Raw genomic sequence first — 18,210 nt, 5'->3', positions numbered from 1 at the left:
AGTCCACTTCCAGCTGAGGTTGGACCACCAGTGTGACAGATGGCTGGTGAGAGGGTGACATCAGCCTTTCCTCGCAGCGCTGGGAGATTGTTAGCCCAACTTTGTGGACCGCTGCAGTCCTCCCTGATATGAAATGGATTTTGAAAACGAGCAAAGAGTTCTGTGTTGTTGAGACTGATGGAAAGAGAAGCTCTTGTCACTGATAATATAGGAGCAGGGGCGGCTGATAGTAATCGCGAGCTTGTTACCAAAACCAGAGACTCCCTTCGGCGTGGCCCTACGTGTCAAGAGACATGCCTCAACTCTGCTGGTGGAACAGCTTCTGTAGTCTAAGCTCACAGAACGCCTCAGAACGACAGCGCTGATTGAAAAGTAAACTTGATATTTTACAGTGTGCAGAGCCTCTGCCATCTTTACTTAGACAAAATAGGTACATAATTCATGTTGCTTTATTTGCTATCAGTAACACTTCATAACAGCCATTCATAATAAATGGTGAATTAATAGTTAGTTAATAGTGTAGGCCATTATAAATTTGCAGCTGATGTTTAGAAATCTTGACTAACTGATGAACAAAAAACATTGGACCCAAAAATCAGAGGTGAAGTGGGAGTCACTGATCGGGGGGGGGGGGGGAAACTAAACATATAGAAACGGGCCATAAGAAAGAAACGTCAAACACACTCGACCCAGATCTTCACCCAAACGGAACACGCAGCGGGCCAACTGCTGGTGTTGACTCCCTGATAACACTCAACAAACTGAGCAGAGGAACTGCAGCCCCCTTATATAGTCTCCCAGCTGACTGATTGCAGCCAGCTGAGGGAGAACACCACAGGTGCACCTAATAGCTTCTGATGACCTGTGACCTGGAGCTTGAGAAATCCCTGTTCACATCACGACCTTGGGGAATCTCTGATCCGTCCACAACAGTATTGCAAATGAGGTGCTTTATCGAGAGATAAATGAAAAAAAAAAAGTGCGAAAGATTCATACTTAGATTTCTTCCAAACCAGGTCACCATTTTAGAAGTATCGGAACATTTCTACCAGTTCTGAAATGTGACATGTGATCAGCTTTTTCCCCTTTGGCATCACTTTTTGTTTTCAACTGCAACGCCACATGCAGCGACACGCACCAAGTGTTAAAAAGCTGCTGGTGATTGAGTGTTTGAGAGGTGATTTTCTTTGTTCTAAAATCTTAAGGACTCCTGGCAGGTAGTGAAGTTGATCTAATGGTACGCACAGCATGGTACCTGGTGTGTACAGTACACATATGTTCAAACTGTACTTCGAACAATATGACCTCCTCAGGTCCACTCTTCTCCCTTGTTTCATTTCAGCACTGCAGTCATTTGTCTACTTCTCCTCCCATCCCGCTTTTTCCAAATCCCCGTATCTCACGCAACCTGCCATGTTTTGACTTCTTCGACAGCACTATATGCCAGTCTATTCCTCGCTCGTGCTTTCTGTGGGTTTATTGCTGTCTTTTGGGGCCATGAGGGAGCCATCATCATTGCCAGACGGCATGGCTGCTGTGTGTAAATATCAAGCAGCACTCTTTCCCCCCCTATTTTCCTGGAGACTATCAGCACTGCATAAACACTGAGGTGCTGTCTGCAGAACACACTCAGACGGCTCATCACCATAAAACACACACACACACCCGATTGCCCAGTCGGAGACACACACTCCTGTATCGGCTGGTACGGGCATCTTTCTATACAGGTTGCGGCTACGTTAGTCTCATACATAGTTATGTATTCAGCGCTGATTCAAGGGGAGGTATTCTCTGTATCAATGTGTGCATGTTGTCATGGCCTGGCATTTCTCAGAAGCCGAGTGTGTGTGTGTGTGTGTGTGTGTGGGGTGATTGCATTTATTAAACCGGCACCCGCGTGGAATAAAGCCACACTCTCTGGTGCACTTTTTCAGAGCTGCAGTTCTCTGTCGTAGACTATTTTTTTTCTGACTAACACATACAACAAACACGCGCCAGCTGTACAGAATGTGTGCCCCGAGACACACACACACACACACACACACACACATACACGTAACAGATGGTGGCACAAACACTGCCTTCAATAATAACCAGCATCATAAAACAGTTGAAAACGTTTCCCTTAAATCTCCTGAAAGGCTGACTCTGATGTTTTATTTAGCCGCATTATACTCGCACACGTTCCGTCGCATCTCCTGGAGAGGCTACGTACTGACGGAATGCTTCATGGCGTCGTCCTTTCCCCCAAGGTCAGCAGGTACCAGCAGCGGAGGGCGAGCCTGCTTAAAACCAAAACGGCAGTCACATGTATAGCTGGTGCTCGCAGCAGATATATTTCAGTGTGTGTCTGTGTTCAGTCTGTAAATAAATACTTGGGTGTGATGACACCCTGTGTGCTCCACACTATTTTTTTTTCTCGGTGCATGAATTGAGACAAAAAGCAGAGACGAGAAGAGAAAACAGTGTGTGTGTGTGTGTGTGTGTGTGTCACACCTGTGACCTAGTCATGCTGTAGCTGAAACAAATCTCTGTGGAAGATGCAGTCACACCAAATGTCACCATGGTTACATTACAATTAATTATCTCTAAACAACTTCCATCACACAAACGAGAAACAATAAATCTGCTCAAATGTACATCATTAGTAGTGTACATGCTTGTGCATAATGATGCTGATAATGATGATGCCTCTCTACGCACAGCAGTAGTTAGCACTGTCAGTGTCGCGGTCAAATTCAAATGGTGTGCACACATTCGCAAGGTAAGAGCCATCACGGTCACGCATTGTGTGCCATTTGTAAAACACATCTTCACACCTAAATGGCTAAATGATTGATTGTCAGTGTCTCCCGCGTATACGGCATACTGTACATCACAGTTCCCAGAACAAGATGGCCGCATGTACTCTAACAGCGACACGTACCAGACCGTCTTTGAAAACTACTTGGTTAGGTTTGGGAAAACTTTGGGGTTTGGGTTAAAACCACCACGTCATTATTGTAACTTCAGTTACAAACATACCTATGTTAACAAAGTGCCTGCGTTACTTGACTACGTTAGTAAATTTAAAGAACTCACCAATGACTTCTGGTTTCACACTGGACACCAACAGCGGCCTCGCGAATGAAAGTCCTCTGTTTGTTTAACCGACCATCCATCCCCAGCCTCCGCCCCACATGGGGTTCTCGCTCTTCTCCTCACTTCCTCTTTGCAGCTGTTGTTGTTGACTACAGCCACTAGAGGCTGCCGCGTGTCAACAAACATAATATGGGTCATGATAAGCTGGTTGCATTTGCGACCCATATGGTCGTTTTTCAGATGAGGACAGGCTGCAGGTTGTACTCCCACATGCTGCGTAACGAGGCAACTAGTGCAAAAAGTGGAACAGCCCAAGCAGAGCAGTTTAAACAGGTAACATCTGCGGCAGCACAAGAATAGTTTAAGATATGTAGAGTATATAGCAGCGATTGTTCATCGGACCAACATCGGTGCCAAACAATAATGGACAATAAAAGTCAGGAGTTTCCTGCAACCAGTGATATAAATTGATATTTAAGGCAATTGATTTTACTATACGGCAGTTCAAGAATGCCTTTATCTTATCATTTTATCATTTTTGTATTTATGTATTTATCAAATGTTATGAAATGGTCCCTGTTCGGTTTAGGCACCAAAACTATGACCACCTTCAGTTTAGTCACTTACATAACTTTATGGCATTTATGTAAGTTAACTCACTTAAGTTACTTAAGTTCAACTCAGTCTTGCCTCTGGTCACACACTGGATGTGAGATCCTGTCTCCAGAGGGGAAAATCTATTGTATTACCACCTCCCAACTTTTCCTGCTCTCATACTAGTGCACTAGAAGGGTGCTTCAAGAAGTGATGCTCGAGGGGAAACTACAGCGTCGGACTTAGAAGCATATAAGGGCCACTGACCAGGCTGCTGTGTGATACACTGAGAGAGAAAGTCAGAGAGATTTTCAGGTGAATCGCGTTGGTCCATGTTTTTGTTAATGGCCGCATTTAAATGTTCTGTTAACTAGGTCCTCGTTTGACCTCAGCAGCTTTTGTTGTGCAATTGAAGCTCGCCCGCCATTACAAACTTATGTTGTATGCATGTCATAGAAATTAAAATACTGAGAAACTGTAGTCAGCGTACCACAGATACCTGAAGTACAACATCCGTCATGCTGCATTATTAAAAAAGAACATTTATAAGACACCAATAAATTCCCATTTCATGTGATGATGTAGCTTTAAAAACACTGCATGCGCCATCTGAATATTTTCCTCAATATTAATTTGATATTGCTTGAGGCCACCTCTGGGACACACAGATACAGAGTATAATGCGATGTTGTTTAACAATGTGGAAATGTGTTATCTAACTTTCAGGCAGCCCGAGGGGAAGTTTAAAGATAAATGTTGGGAACATTAAGCTTAAATGAGATATATTAACATCTTCGGCTGCACTTTATTTTTTACTCCAGTGGATTTTCTAAACCCTTTATTTTGACTTTGTCCTCAAGACCCTTCATCACAGCTGATTCTACTAGCCAGGAGATGCCGGAATTCCTGCCTCTCCAGTGGCTTCTTACGGGGTCCCGGAGCTCATACTGATCAACACCAACGGGGCGGGGAGAATTTTCCAGCATCATAAACGTGGTGTTACAAGATCTTCACTCTGGAACAACCGCTACCAAACAGCAATCTCATCCGTCTACAAGACATTTCCAATGCGGGGACGTACGCTTGTGTCTGAGCTTGACAATCCGCCAATCGCGCTCAAATGCTAGGTGAGTTTATTTTAGGTACGACTGGGAAGCTTCACATCCATTATCTACCTGGACTCTTTGTACAACACATAGGAATATAAAGTCTGTTTTTGTGCACTAGGTGACATACGGGTCAGCCAATCAAAGAGAAATCAAGGAGCATGAAAAAAAGATAGTTAGGACCAGTATTCATTTTGCATTAAAAAATGACGACCAGTGATGGAATAAACCTAAGCACAATTTACTCAAGTACTGAGTGTTTCCATTTTCTGCCACTTTATACTCCCTCTTCACTACATTTATTTGATTACATTTAGTTTCTAGGTGCTATGCATATTCAAATTATTCAGCATTCATAGGACATAAATCAGATCAACCCCAGAGACTTGATACTCAGCTGATCCAGGCCTTCAGAGGCTTGGTTGCCAGTTTCAAATCTGATGCTGGGTTTGGTCAATTGGTAAAAGAAGGCAATCTTACCCGCTGCTGCTTTGCTGACCTCATCCACTCCGCCAGCTCGCACTCCCTGCGGTCCGACCACGTATTTGTGTCTGCACTGCAATTGCACCACAATTCGTGGCAGCGAAAAAGAGGGCTACCGCAGAAGTCTTTGCAATCACAAAACTCTTGTGCCTTGCTCCGAACAAACGCAACGTGAATTATCGGCACAACTGGATAACATACAAAGACAATGTTAAGAAGCAGTAAGACGTGAATGGAGGACAGGAATATAATTACTAATCATGGCAGTTTGTGGACACCCAGTGCTGTACGATAGCTCTTATCGATCCAAACTCTATTCAGGGAACAAGCATTTTAAACTTTGTTTGCTAGTCATCTGGCTGACAGACCTGACGCAGCATGAATTCAGGCTTTTTACAAGATGGCACTAGGAAGTTCTTATTTCGGCTTCCTCCTGATCCTTTAATTGCATTCGGATCACGGAGAAATCTCTTCGTTTTGGGTTCATATTGATGTGGTTCTCGGTTATTTTTATATTTGCAATGCTTATTTCAAGGACCATCACCAAAAAGGGTTACCGTTTTGAGCCTCTTAGCCAAACTATTTATTTTCATTGTCATGGACCGCACAATGTAAAAAGAGAAACAAATGTGTTATTTCTTTTTCAGTTTTCCTGTCTATGTAAAGAAATGAGCGTGTTTAATTTATCAATGAATAATTAAATACATCATGCATGTGTTTTTTGTAATGGCCAGCCCTACTCTGCCTCTGATTGGCTAGTACTTGTTGCCTCATTGGAAGGATGGGTTAGGTTTAGAGCAAGGGGAGGAAGAGTTGGGTGGTCTGTGCCATAGTCATCCTCGGGGTAAGGAAGTACCTTTGCAGGGGGAGGGACAGCAACCACTGATACTTCTCTTCCCTGGTTTGTTATTTAAGCAGGATCACTTCAACTGGTGTAATTTTCCTCTCCATTATGATTCATGTTTAGCTTCATTTTTGCGCTATAATAAACTAAATTACTAAGACGGTTGGACCATCTACATTGATTTTTCAATTACAACAAACCTGAAAAGTATATAAAAGCATTCAAACATGAAAACAATAAACATAATGAGCTGATTGTCTTTAACTCAGGGTTAACCAAACCTTAAATGAACTATGAGCTGTGTAAAATCGCGTGTGAATGCGTCTTATTCGACACACATCTGCAGCTATATTTGATTATACTTCAGTCTCCATACTGTAGCTCAGAGCATATTTGTAGCTTGAGGTAGTTTAGTTAATAATATACACACATAAAGCTCTCTATATTATGCATGCAGACCCCTATTTCCTCCTGTGTGGCAGAGGGATGATGGAGATGTGGGAGGCAGGGCTTCTATTTTGGGGTCTTGGAGGCAAAGCAGGGAGCGAGCTCGACTCACTCTTTCCCTCCTAACCTCAACTGGCAATCGTGCCATTCGCAGTGTGCCCATTCCCCAGTGTCCCCTGAAGCACCTCCAGATGTATTCAGCTCCCATTTGTCATTCCTGGGAATGTGGTGGCGTCAGCAGTTATGTCCCAACCTCCGCTGATGGCACCACACCACCACTATGAGGAGTTTCAGCCCCGCCTGAGGTCACCCTACTCCCTTATTACAGTTTTATACCTTCAGCGTGATGGATAATGATGTTGTTGCTCTACTTAGTCTGCTGTGGCAACTATGCTCACGCACCAATTGCTCATTCAGTTGCATTTCATTTATGTGCTGGCTCAGTTCTCATGGATCTGTTAGCTACGCTGTGCGTTTAATGCAACTGAAGCTGCTGAACAGAATTCCTTTTTTTAAACCGACAACCTGCCTTCTGGTTATTAGTTATTGGTGCATGCAAGTATAACTGAAGCGTACAATTTGACCAAAAGAGACTGTAAGGTCAGTGGAACTTACAGAAAAAAAACAGGCCTTTGTTACAGCAAACAACTTGTCTTATCATAACAGGAGCACAGTAAGTCATGACAGTGTGATGAGACGAACGGTGTCCAGGCTCTGAAACTGAAGCAGCTACATGGAGTTCAGCCAGTATATTTACATGTTCTTCCTGCAGTGACGTGCCAAAAATGTCCTCTGTGAAAAGGTTCTAGTTGTGTCAGCCAGGTTTAGTCTGAATTTCAACATTTGTGTGACATAACTGTAACTTTCAGGATTCGGAGCTCAGATCAGATGCCTGTAATCTAATTCTCACCATGAACAGTATAGCCTCAAGTAAACTGTGTTCAGTGTTGAAACACATTCTTTTAAAAGCTGCCTTCGAGTAGTATCATAAAACCAGATGGAGAACATTAATGAGCCAGTACATACATTTTCTGATTCCTCAACCTTTTAAGCCTCAGCAGAGTCCAGTTGGGCTTTTCTATGGGCACCTATGATAACATATAAATTAGATATAGAGTTTGGTACCTGATACATTTCAAATGGCACAGGTGGAGTCAAAATGTTCCAAAAATGGCACATTTGGAGAGTCTGCCCAAGTGCTCTGTACTAAAATCTATTTAATTTTGTTCCGATTCACTTTATTAGCATTGAAGTTGGCAGAGGTGATGTTCAGGTGTTTTGCTAGGGTTTGCTAGAGATTTAGAGCTGCAGCTGCATCCTTCCTCAGGGATATTCATTCTAAAATTGTAATTTAAAAAATAAAATAAATGATGCCGTGTGCCAACTCAATTTACTCGGACCCAGTGACATATAGTTATACTTACACACTGGAACAAAGATTTCAAGTGTTCCCTTCATTTTGATACCTTGATTATTCAAATAGACCTCGCAGTTGCAGAAATGAACTCTGTTAATTATAGAGCAGAGACACAAAATAGAGGCTAGTTCTTAACAGGTTAATTGAGTTGAACGTCTAGACTTGAACTTTTCAGAGCAGCCCTGGCTACAGTAGAAATACAACTCACAATACTAAACACTGTCTAAAAAGAAAACGGTATAATGCTAAAGCTAGCTTCCTGATGATAAAAATGAAAATGAAACAGCCCAGTTTAGCTCGAGTTAGTCAGCTAAGCTAGTTCTGTCTGTAGCTTAGCTGTGCGACTAACAGGATGATGCATTCAGTTTTTATTAAAAAGATGTATTCTTAAAATCATGTTACATAATATTTTCTGTTTTGTGGTGTAAGGAGGAGATTAAATAAAACAGAATGTTTCAACACAGCTAATTAGCTAGTTATAGCTTAATCTGTTTGGGACTCTCTGGCTCTCCACCCCCCTCGAAAGTACAGCCATGTCTGCTCGCTTTTGGTCAACGACGTGTCACAGTTCTGAGTTGAACTCCACTGCTTGGAAAATTAATTTTGCCTTCTCAAGTGGATCCACTATAATTTCACTATTTCTAATTCTGATGTGATGAGGCCATTATTCTACACCAAGTCGTGACACAAATAGCTCACCACACAAATACTCTAGACGTAAGCAAGCGGCAGAAAATGGCCAACAGGGCCCAGACGTGATATACACCCAGATGGTCTGTGATTGATTCCCAGATTTACCATGCAGCCAGTACCAAGAGGAGGATGACGTCAAAACTGAGGCTGAAAGAGTCTGAGGCAGCCCAGTCGCCAGGATTAAGACTAAATCTAACCAGGGTATAAGCACTGTGTTGTCACAACATGGAATTGAAAACTAAACCTAAAGAAAGTTAAAGACTCAACATATCCGTGGTTTGCAGAAACGTACATTGGCAACATTCCTGGTAACTGGGTTGCCTGAGGAGCTACTGAGGAACACCGAATACTTGAAAAAACTAGAAGCAGATTCTAACACAAGTCAAGTTTTGCCATAGCAAAGGTTAAGTTGCAACAATATAGTCATGTGAGTCATGATATACTGTTTTAAGATGGGGAGAGAACATGCTACATGTTAAATAAACATATTTCCAACATTTCCACCACATTACCCTGTATTCTTGGTTCTACAAATTCAATTCTGCTCACAACACAGATGTAATTTGTCCAAATAGATTTGTCACATAATGAAGAATCCCATCTGCTGGTGAGAGAGGATGTTGAGGCCTCCGGTAACTTGTTGAGCAGCTAGCGGCGGCCCTCATTTGAAACCGTTTCTGACAGCTCTGCTCCCGTCCCCTCGTAGTGACAACATTCACCTACGGAAACACAAAGGCCCAGCGGCAGCGTACACTGATGAGGACCTAATAAATTAAACTTAATTAATTACCATGTTTAGCATAATTCTGGAGTTTAACAAAGGTCTTTGTGGTAGATGTATGCATTACAACAATTATTCATTTTGATGAGCAGGGATTATAAATGAGGCAATTAACACGCTGTCAGATTGGCAGGCCAAGAGCCTTGCCGCCTATTCCCTGAATCCAGTTCTTTGCGTGTAAACTTCAGGCTGGAGTGCAGCGGCGGCTGGTGTCAGGCTGTCAGACGGGGGGAGGGCCGAGGGGTCAGCTGGGTGCTGGAGTGACCGGGACAGCAGTGGACGGTTGACCCCATCAAAACGCAGAGCAGCTGAGTTAAAGTGGAGATGCCGCGTCCTTCCATCCTCTCAGGCTAACCTGATTTAACTCAACAACAACAGCCACACACACACACACACACACACACACACACACACACACACACACACACACACACACACTTAGGATGTTAAACCCCTCTTTTTTCTACACTTCTCATGGGCGCAGACGCACAAAATATACACACACACACACACACACACACACACACACACACACGGATGCACACTACAGTAGCTGCCAGCGAGTTAAGTCCCCAGGCGAGAGCCGGGGCTGCAGAGAGGGGGAACACATTAGCCTAATAAGGACCATCTGGTGGCCATTCATTAACTTGACCATCCTTGAAGTCCCCGACCCAAAATGTCATTTTTCACTTCGCTGAGGAATCCGTTAGGTGACAAGATGAACTTGGGCCAAATTACCAAAGATGGAAAACGTGAGCGAAAAAAAAAAAGCCAACAGAGAGGGACAGCGAGAGAGTGGAGAGAGAGGAGGATCGGTGATGTGGTGGAGGTGGTGGTGGTGGGAGAAAACAGAAAGAGGACTGACGGGGAGTGGGAGCGTGAGTGAGGCCAGAAAGGGAAGCTAATTAGCTGATATTCTATACACTGTGGGCTGATCTGAAGCATTAGTGACACAGTGAGATGGAAAAACACATTAGCTAATCCCTCATATCGTCATAGACACCTCTTCAGCAACGGGGTCTAAACGTTTGAGATATTTTTCCCATAAAAAAAGAAAAAAGCTTTGGAAATCCCCCCCCCCCCCCCCAAAAAAAAGGAAAAAAAAAAAAAACACAACAAGAAAAACACCATCATTTTTTGACACCTTAAGAAAACTCCTCAAAACTCCGGCCCAGATGTCCTCCATGACACAGGAAATGCTCCGTGGACACTTGAGGTGGGGGGATTAATGAAAAGGCGGCATGACAGATACCTATGTAGTGCATCCCGGACCTTGACTGACACTCATTTACCATGATAAGTGATTCTTAGATGAGTGTACGCTCACACACGTGAGCTGCAAAGCCCTCGTGCAACAGGGGGTCCGCGCCAGGGTTTAATCAAGCCGTCTGATTAGATGCCGGCGCCGAGGAGCACCTTTCTGTCTCGTACCAAAACACTTCCCAAGGTCTTATGCAAATGCTCCTCGTGTTTCTAACTGTCTTAAATTCTTTCAAGTGGTAACGTAAGTGATCCGCGTTTCCCTTGTCTTTGACGCTCGTCAAGGAGCTGCTCTGTTTTTGAGATCAGCAGCGGGGGGACGGATGTGCTGTTATCTTAAACGCTGATATGTTCAAGGTTACTGAGGATGAATGGATCAATTTTTTGTTGCAGCTGCAGGCTGTGTAGTTTTGTTTTGTTTTTTTACATTGCAGCATTTACATGTGAGCACATCTTTTCTCCTTCGTCAGGATAGCACTGCTCATGTTGGCTCGGCGGTGCTGCCCATACCATATTGTATGTGTGTTGTGCGTGTGAGCGAGTGAGTGAGATGGCGTCTCTGTGGGGGTTCTTTGACTGGACTAACATGTTCTTGGACATTCTCTCTGACAGCACTCTCATTATTTCTTCAGTGCCATTCGCTCTATTATCTCTCTCCGTTCCACAGATCAAACCCATCTTGGAGATCCTCAAAGCAGCTCGAATCTCTGGTCACATGGTGAAGTGAAACGTACATATGCATAGATACAGCGTCTGACACTCCGTATAGTGATAACTGTCATATGAAATGCCATGTGCTTTGAGCTAGATGCTCACTATGTCAGTGCCTTCTATTAAAGTAAAATGTTTACCATGTTAATCTTAATAGTTTAGCAAGTTAGCATGCAGCTGAAGGAGATGTCATTGTTTTGCAGGTATTTACACCAGGGTAAAGGACTGATGTAACCTTTGACCCACCACAGTAGACATTCTTATTTGGAAGCATCTGGAAATTCAAAATGGCGGAGGAAAGGCGGGACACCTGGGTGCCTCTGGAATACCTTTTCAATCCTCTTACATTATTTCACAACAGTTTCAACGTCTATCTGTTGTGTATGTCGAATAAAGGATAGGTCCAACAGGTGACCGCAGTATTTTTTTAAAGTGGCGCTCGTTTTGTCATTCTCTTCCTCTTCCTCTCTCGTTCCAGTGATGGTGAAGGAAAATCACGTTATGATGTTAATAAATAATAAATCATCAATCATTGTGGCCCCGTCTTCAATCACAGAAGAGCAGAAATATAAAACATATTTTCCAACTAAGTAAGGTGACAGAAATACTTTTATTCAGATTTTTCTAACATTTATTTCACCGACTGAAAATAAATGAGTCCACTCCGGCGAACGTTGCGCGCCGCAGGGTAAATTTGGCCTTATTTTGTTAGTTTTTACACACTTTAGTTTCGTTAAACACCAAAAATGAATATTCCTCAGCTTTTACCCAAATATAGTCAGAATAGGCTAGCGAGTACACACTTTGGGGCACAACGTGGAGTGGACTGATGTATTTTCAGTAGCAGAAAAAAGATGAATAAGTCAAATATTATGGAGAGCTGTTTAAAAGTATTGAAGATTTTACCTGTCTGGTTTTCTGAGGATAAAAAAAAGGATTTATACTAATGAATCACGTTTTATATGATTCATTTAAGGCATCCACTGCAGTGGGCATTTACATAACTCCTTCAGAAAAAAAGTTTGTGGGTTGATTTTCACTTGTTAGAGAGTAAAAGCAAACATTTGGGGGAAAAATTACTATAACTTTATGATTTTGTCGTTCTTGCGTACGAGGGCTGGCTGAAAAGCAAATCATAGAAAGTAAAGTGCATCACTTTGACTCCAGTAAGATGGATAGCTATTTGGTTTTGCACATTAAACACAAACATTGGAAGTCTAATATTAGTTTAAAACTGCTTGAAATTCATTCAGAGAACTGTCTTGAGCTGCTGAATGTGGCTTCCAGTCAGGACAGTTGTGGTACAACATGACTAAACCATTCAGAGGGAAATATTCCCTAAGTGGTTGATTGTGTGGCCGGCGCAGAGGCTTACACAGTGGTTTCATACCTCATTTCATTCTGACTCTGCTTTCAAAACAGGAAGTGATAGCCGTCATCATGGTAGGCTCGCGTGTATTTATATCTCCATCAGCAAAGTCGCAGCAAAGCAAAGCTGTGCGGGAGAGTTTACAGCGAAACATGCCACGCATAATTATTTCACTCACACACCTGTTTGTGTCCTTGGGGATAAGTGAAGGTAGAAAAGGTATTTTCTACTGCGACAGAGACAGCTCGCTTAATGAAGGTCTTCCTAGCAACAATCTAGGTTACCCCGCTGCATTTTGCTCATCAGCACGAGTGAGAGAGGGAGGAGGGATTCTCCGCTGGTCGGACGCAAGTTTCAGGAAACATAGGCGTCCTGCGTATTCTCTCATTATCCCTTTATATCACATGCTTCAAAGATAAGTCAAAATATTTTTAAAAAAACCCGCCACTCGACTGTCAATAATCCCTGCATTTCTTCCCCAAGACTCTCCTTTTCAGCGCTGTCCCACATTTGTTTCAGCGGTCATGCTCGCTCTGACATGGCTTGCTGAAGGGCGCTTTACTTCCAGTAGATGAAAAGCAAAGAGGGAGGTTTTCATTTGCTTTCCCTGGTCGGAGCTGCTGAGCTGCCAACCAACACACTGTGCCGTCCAAACCCTGGAGGTTGCCCAGCGGTCCACTTGCCAGGCCGAAGGACTTTTAGCCATATTTGTCTCTTAACCATCCAATAAACGCCTTTTGTTTGATTCCAAGCCAGAGTCTTAGCTGAGATATTCCCATTAGTGGGGCTGGACCACAATACGGCTGATTATCCCGTCCTTATTAAAGCTGCAGGGGATGCCAGCAGTGGAGCGAACTGTATTTACAGCACCAGAGATGCTCTTTTGTTCTCCCAATAAGAAGGGAAGATACAGGAATGTTGGCTAATGATGGCACCGGTGACCGTCTCAGCCCTCATTTGTAGTTCGCAGGCAGCACCAGGCATCACTCTCCCCCTCAGACAGTCACCCTTTCACTCCCGCTACACGGTGTACCTGCAGGAACATCAAAGATAGCAGGAATTAGCCTGCCTCTTTGAAGGTGAACAATGCTATGGCGATGCTAATTCTCCCACCTCCGTGTCCTTCTCTTTAAAGGTGAAGAAAAGCGTCAGATGAAGATATCAATATCTGTCAAGCGTGGCCTCATTTTCCTCCTCAAACGGCCGGAGAGAAAACAAACAGCGAAGGAGGGGATTATTCAGCCCGCGCGGCCCTACATACAGTACGGCATCCATAAAGCGACGACTGACATATCTCTGATTGAACAACACATTAAATAACAACTGTTGTCTTTTCCCGGCGTGGTTTGCAAAAAGCTAAGCATCCAAGTCTCACATGTCTGCGATGGGTTTTTGCACATCAGATGTTTTGCCACAGGCATGGCACCGGATCAGTTCTATTCCTGACGAGACAGCTGTCCACGGTCCTCGCAGTGGAGCACAGACACCAGCGAACGCGGATGTAGCTGTCCTTAAGAGAGGATGATACGCAGAGGAAAAAACCTGTTGCGCCGACAAATTAGTGTCAAAACAAATCCATCCGGGAAGACAGAAACATGACAGAGAAGACTCTCGCTTACATCCCTGAACCATTTAATTAGCTGCGAACGACAATGAGACGCTCGCGCAGACTCTTAGGTGTGATTAATGCCACGGGAGCAGAGACAAAAGAGTTGAAACTGAAAGACAAAACACTTTCGCACTTGTATTTTTTCTGGCATGTGAGCTCTGTGACTTGTTCTTTGACCCCGTGTTTGTTCGGTCTATCAGTATATCAGAGTGTTGACACTGCGGATGCACACAGTGTTTGTCCGCGGCACACACTACATCTGTGGAAAACGGCCAGTGTGTACTCAGGTTGATACTATACTCACACACACACAGGCTCACAAACTGCGGGAAAGCACATGACGGGAAAAACTTTAGTCGTATTCCAATAATAGAGAAAACACTCCGATCCACTGTAGCCCAGCGTGAAGAGGTCTAAAATGACTTCTGGCCTTTTTGAAGGCCCAGCCCACTCTCCACTTTAACCTCATCGCCCTTTTCACCCAGACTGTGTGGGCATGTGCACACTCTGCTCCGCTGATGTCGTCCTCCTGTTGCAGATGTTAAGTAAGTAAGTACATTTTTATTTATATAGCACTTTTTTTCAAATCAAAGTTTGCAAAGTGCTGTACAGGGTACAGTAAACATAAAACATAAGTAAAACATAATAAAAAACGAGCATAAAAGTAAACAACAAGATGAAGTAAAACAAACATACATGAACAAATACGTGCCAAGAAAGATTACAGTTCAGTTGTAGGAAATACCCTCAGATTTGAGGAGGGACCAGGGTATAGATAGGAGGCCTAGGTCGGAGGATCTGAGTGGTCTAGAGGTGGAGTAAGGGTGTAGGAGTTCAGCAATGTAGGGAGGGGCAAGACCATGAAGGGCCTTGTATGTGAGAAGTAGTGTCTTAAAGTCGATTCTGTATTTTACTGGGAGCCAATGAAGGGAAGCAAGAATAGGTTTGATGTGGGATCTGCAATTGGTATTGGTTAATAGTCTGGCTGCAGCGTTTTGCACTAGCTGCAGGCGAGACAGGGCTGCACGGTTGAGGCAGGTGAAAAGAGCATTACAGTAGTCAAGGCGAGAGAAAATCAGGGTGTGGATTAGAAGTTCAAGATGGCTGATTGTTAGCATTGCTTTGATTTTTGAGATGTTCCGGAGTTGGAAAAAGCAGGATTGTACAAGTTTGTTTATGTGTGAGTCAAAGTGTAAATTGTGGTCAAAGTTTACACCCAGGTTTCTGGAGGAGGGTGTGAGAGTGGTGGCTAGAGGGCCGATCGACGGCTTCAGTGCCGGGATGAGATTATTAGGACCAAAGAAGAGAACTTCGGTTTTGTCTGGATTTAACTGAAGGAAGTTGAGAGACATCCAATCCTTGATAGCAGTCAGGCAGTCATGGAGGGTACTGATATTGGCCATGTCATTGTGTTTAAAAGAGAAATAAAGCTGCAGGTCATCAGCATAACAGTGATGGGATATGCAATTGAACTGACTGATTAAATTGCCCTGAGGTAGCATATACAGTGAGAAAAGGATGGGGCCAAGGATTGAACCTTGCGGAACTCCACATATTATAGGTGCAGTAGAGGACATGAAGTTGTCTATGACGACCCGACAAGTCCTCAGCTCTATGTTAAGGCAGGACGTGTACGGCTGTCATTCTTAAGACTCATTTATGCTCTATGTGTGTGTTACAGACGGAGCCGTGAAATTTCACAATAGGCCCATAATCACAAGCTCCTCCACTGTCGCCCCGTTTGCTGTCGTCAGAAACTCTTGACTCTGAGCCGCCCCCTCGAGATGCACTGCTAAACATCTGTGCCAGCGTTGCGAGGCAGTTACATTACATCCTTGAGATGGCACGTCTATGTAAAGAGGGCATACGTGAGCCTTCACTGGTAAATCACATTGATGATTGTGAAGTCATGCTTCAGCAGTGAGCAGCCTGAAGAACTCAAAACACACAGCCTTATAAAACCACAATGATGGTTTGTGCTGAGCTACAGACAGAACACATTCAGATGGCTGTCGTAGGTTAATTGGTAAAAATTGACATGATACAACCAAAAACTCTGTGCATCCAAACCTAAATCGGTATATAATCACTTTTCGAAATATAGCTTAGTCTTGGCTCAAACCTCACAGACATAAATTAATTAAAAAAAAAGAGAAAATACTCCACTGATGGCGCCCTCCATTATGTGGTGCAGGGTGACCATGTTGATGCAAGTCAGTTGATTGGTGAAATTTTGACTCCGCAGTTAAAAGAGCAGAGGTGATTAACAAAAAAAATAAAAAATAACACAATTAAGCTGTTTCAGGTTGAGGATCCTGATGTTGTGCAAGCCGCCTCGTTGTCACACTGTCGTGACTCACCGGGACACCTCATGGTGTGTGTTACATACTGTGTAAAATTAACACAGTATGTAACGCATAACAGGAGGACTGTACTCTTCACTTTTGGGTGAACGTATATTATACATTCACCCAAAAGTGAAGAGTACAGTCACTATCTACTCACCCTCATGCGATGAAAAGTGTTTGTTGAAGTGTTGTGGTGCAGTTTTTGATTTAAACAGATTATATTCACACCCTGGAAGCGCCGTTAACCTCATGCACCTGCTTCTGGCGGGGTGTGTGCTTTTAGCTGAGCAGCTACAGTGAAGATTTCGGCTTTAAAAAAAGAGTGATAATAACGATTCTGATTTGGGATCTGGGGGCTTCCAGAACTTCACCGGGATCTCCAGCAGTATTAATGAGGGTACATAATGAGTGGATTTTCATTTTTGGAGTGAACCCAATCTTTAATATGGTCAAAACAGTCTCTCTCAAGACGAGTCATGCATGTGCAGAGTCAGTCACCTGGGATCGCCACATAATGCACACTGTCTGGAATTGCAAAACAACGCAAATCGTGGTAGAAACATTCGTTAATCGGGTGAGATTTGGATTTTATCATTCACATTCAGCACAGGAGGTTCAGGGTCAGAGAGGCTCAGTATATTCAGTAGCCTCAGAATATTCTATCTATGATAGTGATAGTAATTACTTATGCCTACTTCAAAAAGTGCTTGTTTCTTTTATGATTTTTATGCACTTTATGCTGCAAACCGATCGCCCCACGGGGAAAAATGAAGTTGAACTTGATTCCTGTCTTGAAGGTATTTATGTAGTTTAAAGGGGGGGTGGGGGGTGCAGCGAGCCTTGCTCAGCCGATTTATACACGGCGGCTAACTGTAACACGCCTCACGCGAGAATCTCAGCCGACCTAATTGGATCTAACTGGATGTAAATATGTCTCCGGCTTCTTGTCGACACTGTGAAGGCTGCCGGCTCGACCGTGGCGCCTCGTCACTGCCGCCTTGTTGCTCCCGCTGCACGCTTCCCATCCGCTTTCCAGCAGAGGCGTGGATCATCGGGGGGGGGAAATGTCTGCTGTGAACGAACGTGTTAAGTTTTACAGTCTTAATGATACATCATAATACTTTACATTTCAAGTTCGTTACCGGAAAGTTACACTAAAGTTCTCCCCCATTTCTGGGAATATTGCATATTGCCATAAATTCAAGATGTCTCAATTTGTGTTTGTGTTTTTGAGCGACTAATTAGAAAGTTTGCAGGTTGGATTCACCACACAGACATGATCACAGGACTCACACGTGAGTCTTAAATGAAAGATAGACAAAATATACAAAAGGTGTGGTCTCTTAGCGTTGTTTATGGAGAGGATTGAATGGCCCATAACAGGATCACTCCTCAAAAACAGCCAATATTTATCTACTCCGTGTTTCATATCACCAAATTCAGCACTGCTAAGTATTTACCATAATA

This window comes from Sparus aurata, chromosome 19 (assembly GCF_900880675.1).
Source record: "Sparus aurata chromosome 19, fSpaAur1.1, whole genome shotgun sequence".
NCBI classification, from domain to species: domain Eukaryota; kingdom Metazoa; phylum Chordata; class Actinopteri; order Spariformes; family Sparidae; genus Sparus; species Sparus aurata.
Note: the sequence above shows the minus strand (reverse complement) of the source record.